Raw genomic sequence first — 4,565 nt, 5'->3', positions numbered from 1 at the left:
CTGTTCAGCTTTTTATTTATTTGGCAAAATAGCAGCCCCTCCCACCCCCCCCAGTTAACTCCAAGCCTTACTGTCCCGCACCCACTACGACTTGCACCTGATTTTAAGGTTGGGGATTTTTTTTTTGGTGTTTTTTCTTTTAAAATGATCCCTCCACTGTTGGAAAAAATTGAGTGGAAGTATGGCATTTGGAAATAGCTCTTAATAGAGGCACAGGAGAAGAGATGGTGGGGAGGGGATGGTCACAAAAGATACTGAGTGTCCTGCACGACGGCATTGCTCACCCACCAAAACCTTTGGATTTTTTTTCTTTTATTTTATTTTTTTTTCTTTTTCCGAGTAGATACCCGTGGATAATAAGGAGCGAGAAGGCGTAGATCCTAAGGGATGCTCACAGAGGCTGTATCTCTCGATTTAGAACGAATTATACGACTGTACATCTATAAATAAATGTTTATAACGTGAAAGGCTGCGGCTGCGTCGGTGTCCCGGGGCTCCTTGACCCAGCCAGCTCCAGTTTTTACAGCTCCTTCGCGCTGCCTCCGTCGCATCGGCACAGGTAAAGGGAATCCGGGCTCTTTGCTGTCCCCCCCCAAGCCCCAGAGAGCTCCAGCTGGAGTGTAGGAAGGGGGAAGGATGGGGAGAAGATGGAGAGGAGGTGGTACCCCATTAGCTGTGGGTCCCAGCCAGGTGATGGTGACCCACTCGCTCTTGGCTTCCAACTGGTTCCTCTGCGATTGTCCGGAGACTGACACCGCTCCCCCTTTTATTCCCAGACTCCTTGAAATGCCTGAAGACTTTTGGTGAAGTGCACTGAGCCGAGGTGACAGACTCGATTATTTAAAAGAATCAAACTGTATATTAAAAAAAAAAAAAAAAAGGAATCGGAGAATTAGCAACGCACAAACTGCCCTCTTTCTTCTCTCTCTGCCTGTCTGCGCCGTTCGACCGACTGATGTCTCAGGACAGGAAATCCAGCTGCTCCTTCCCTTCCGACACCGCTAGCGTGCGACAGTCTTGTTGCTCCTGAGATCCCACAGCCCCGAGAACAAAACGTGTAGAGTGTAAAAAAATAAAAATATAACACACAAACTTCACTGCAGAAGCCATGAAGCAGGAGACCCTTCGCGACCGCTCCGCTCGCTGCCGACGGAGAGAGAAACCGGACGATTTGGTGATAACAGAAAACTTTTTAAAAGAAAAAAAAAAAAAAGAAAAAAGAAAAGATAATCTATTTAGAATTAATTTATAGCTGTATATATGTTGTACTTTTAAACTATGCAGGGGTTGGATGATTAAATTATTTTGTTTTCTGCCCGGTTTGGTAAACGGGGCAGGAGGAAGCCTCTTCCCAGGGTGTCTTGTTCTGCAGCGCTTTCCTGCCTGACACCACTAAAACCAGAATCACTTGGCAGTTCCTGTACTTTTGCTTTCTGGAGGATGGTGGAATTCTGCGGCTCGGGATGGTGATACACCCGCCTTTTCGGGTTTTAATAAAAAGTAATTCCAAATCTGGAGGGGGTTAACAAAGAAATTGGGGAAACTGGCCGGATTCGTGGCGTGGTTTTGCAGCGTTGGCAGAAGCTGTTGGGGTAGAGGGGGGTGTCAGCTGAGCCCCGGCGTCGCGCTCGGTGACGGGAAGGATTGTCCTGGATGGGTTTTGCTCGTCGGTTGTTGGGTTGATTTGTGCTGGTCAAGTCTTTTTTTGCAGAGTCTGCTGGAATTCTGCCTCGTCATCAGCCCGCGGCGTTGGGGCTGTAAAAGAGGGCTTTGCCACCAGCCTCTCTCCTTTTGGTGGGGCTTTTCGTGTGTGTGTCCTCCACTTGGGGTTCCTCACCCACCAGCATTCCCGTCTGCAACGTGGCCGTGGCCCTGACACCCTGTCTCTGAGGAGACCTGTCAGATAGTGCTAATTCGTAAGAAAAGGAGCTTTTTCTTGCTTCTGTTGAAGGAAGTTTTGCTGATGGAGATGGGGGGGTGAAACTGCTCTGTCCTCAGAGCTCTGCAGCGCATCTCTCTCCATCGCTGTTGGGCAGGACCGGCGTTAGGGCGTCAGGAGGGCATTCCAGGTTAGGAACTCTCTCTTGGAAGCCAAACTGGTATGAGCAGAGCTACCTCCTGTGGAATAAACTGGATTAGTAATTTTTTTTTTTTTCTTTTTTTTGGTACCCTGCAGTTCATTTTTATCTAAAGCCGTTTCCAATGAGAACTGCCCCGTGACACCCTCGGGGGAGCCAACCCAAACGGCGGCTCCCGGGTGGGGTGGCAGGGGCTGGAGGAGGTGAGAGATAAGGTGGGTTTATATCTTTGTTGCTAGGGATCCATGTGGCTTTATGTTCAGCTTTTTATTTATTTGGCAAAATAGCAGCCCCTCCCACCCCCCCCAGTTAACTCCAAGCCTTACTGTCCCGCACCCACTACGACTTGCACCTGATTTTAAGGTTGGGGATTTTTTTTTTGGTGTTTTTTCTTTTAAAATGATCCCTCCACTGTTGGAAAAAATTGAGTGGAAGTATGGCATTTGGAAATAGCTCTTAATAGAGGCACAGGAGAAGAGATGGTGGGGAGGGGATGGTCACAAAAGATACTGAGTGTCCTGCACGACGGCATTGCTCACCCACCAAAACCTTTGGATTTTTTTTCTTTTATTTTATTTTTTTTTCTTTTTCCGAGTAGATACCCGTGGATAATAAGGAGCGAGAAGGCGTAGATCCTAAGGGATGCTCACAGAGGCTGTATCTCTCGATTTAGAACGAATTATACGACTGTACATCTATAAATAAATGTTTATAACGTGAAAGGCTCCGGCTGCGTCGGTGTCCCGGGGCTCCTTGACCCAGCCAGCTCCAGTTTTTACAGCTCCTTCGCGCTGCCTCCGTCGCATCGGCACAGGTAAAGGGAATCCGGGCTCTTTGCTGTCCCCCCCCAAGCCCCAGAGAGCTCCAGCTGGAGTGTAGGAAGGGGGAAGGATGGGGAGAAGATGGAGAGGAGGTGGTACCCCATTAGCTGTGGGTCCCAGCCAGGTGGTGGTGACCCGCTCGCTCTTGGCTTCCAACTGGTTCCCCTTGGGATGCTCCCAGGAGGATGCCCCCTGGCATGGGGGACCCGGATTTCCTCCCCCCTCCCACAGAAGCAGTGCTGTGAGCTGGGTCCCCTGCATCCTCGGGCTGAGCTGGTTGGGAGGATGCTTTATTCTCATCCCATCCCAGTGTGTGAAGGTCCAAGTGCAGGAAGGTCCAGGCTGCCTTTGTCCTGAGCAGAAACACTGCCCAAGACGCGCTTGGAAACTGCCAGCTGCTGCCCCGACCTCAGGATTGGGAACTTGCAATCCCAAACAGGGCTCTTTTTTTCCCAAATCCGCCCTCCCTGGGGCAGCAAAAGGCTTCTCCCGCAGCAGGCTGGACCCTGCTGGTGCTCCCCTCCTCTTCCCTGGCCCCGTGCACCAAAGGGATGGAGGTTTCTGGTGGGTTTATATTTCCCCTTTTCCCTTTTTTTCCCTTCTCTGGGGGTCTGGAGGGTCACACCGCTTCCATTTTCCCTCGGCGCTGCGTTCCTGGCAGCAGTGGTGAGTCAGGAACCCCCCGGTGCCACCAGCACAGACCCACACCCCCCTCCCAATTAGTTATATTTTGTTTAATTCTGCACTCCCAAGTTTTTGGGGTGGTTTTGCTGCATTTTGGGTCATTCCCAGCCCGCAGCGATGGGAGATACTCTGTGTTTTGCTGCGCTGGTACCTGCCCGCTCATCAAAGGTGTGGGCGATTTGGGCTGCCCATTAGCTCCTTCCCCAGCTCGTTAACCCAAGCTTTTAATTGGGGCAGGAGCTGGAGGAAGGGAGGTGCCCTATGAACATCCTCCTCGGGCAGGTGGGGAGCAGAAGGGACCCCGCTTCTCCCCACCATCATTTTGGGCAGAAAAAGGAAGAGTTTAGCGTTACCTTGGGATTTAAACTCTTGTTTGCCTTATTTGCTGCTGATGTCCCCAAAAATCTCCCTTTCCCTGCCACGGCAAGACCCAGGCCAATGCTGGTGCCACAAATAGCCCCCATCTCCACCTCCTGGATCCCAAAATATCCCTCTCCGTGCCCCCCTGCCGCGGGAGAGGCTAAATCCAGCCTCGCTGGAAGCTCCTGGCACCTTCCAGGGAGCTGCCAAACCCCAGGGACCTTGACAAACCCCCAAATTTGTCACGAGAAAGGCCGTTTTGCTATTAATAGAAGCCAAACTGCACCTGCCGAGGAGCCAAGGGGGTGTTTTGGGGAGGGGAGGGGGGCACGATGACCTGCACCCCCCAGCAAATGGGCTCATCCCGTCGCTCTGCCTTTTTTGGTGGAGTTGTTTTTTTTGTTTTCTTGGTCTTTTCTGAGAAGACTTTTTCGTGGAATAACCCGAAACGTGAGTCCACCCTCCGAAAGGGCTGGGGACCACGGCGATCCCCTCCGCCTGCTTAGGAGCTCGAGGGATAAAAATACAGATATTTATAGAGGTTTATATATAGTTTGAAGACACAATATGTCTCAGCCCGAGCTGCCGGTGTCGCTGCCGTGGCCATTCCATAAATCTCCCA

At 51.1% G+C, this 4,565-nt stretch overlaps 1 protein-coding gene across 1 annotated transcript in view; it reads left to right on the top strand.

The window, feature by feature from the left end:
• Window positions 1-2,800, top strand: part of DNAJB12 (DnaJ heat shock protein family (Hsp40) member B12) — a 21,088-nt gene extending 18,288 nt beyond the window's left edge. Inside the window, exon 10 of the transcript XR_001411817.1 lies at window positions 965-2,800. The gene's annotated coding sequence lies outside the window, so the exon portion shown is untranslated. The remainder of the gene's footprint in view (window positions 1-964) is intronic.
• Window positions 2,801-4,565: the final 1,765 nt, after the last annotated feature.

This window comes from Calidris pugnax, unplaced genomic scaffold, assembly GCF_001431845.1.
Source record: "Calidris pugnax isolate Ruff unplaced genomic scaffold, ASM143184v1 scaffold39, whole genome shotgun sequence".
In the NCBI taxonomy this organism is placed as follows: domain Eukaryota; kingdom Metazoa; phylum Chordata; class Aves; order Charadriiformes; family Scolopacidae; genus Calidris; species Calidris pugnax.
Note: the sequence above shows the minus strand (reverse complement) of the source record. Positions and strands in the feature narration are given on the sequence as shown.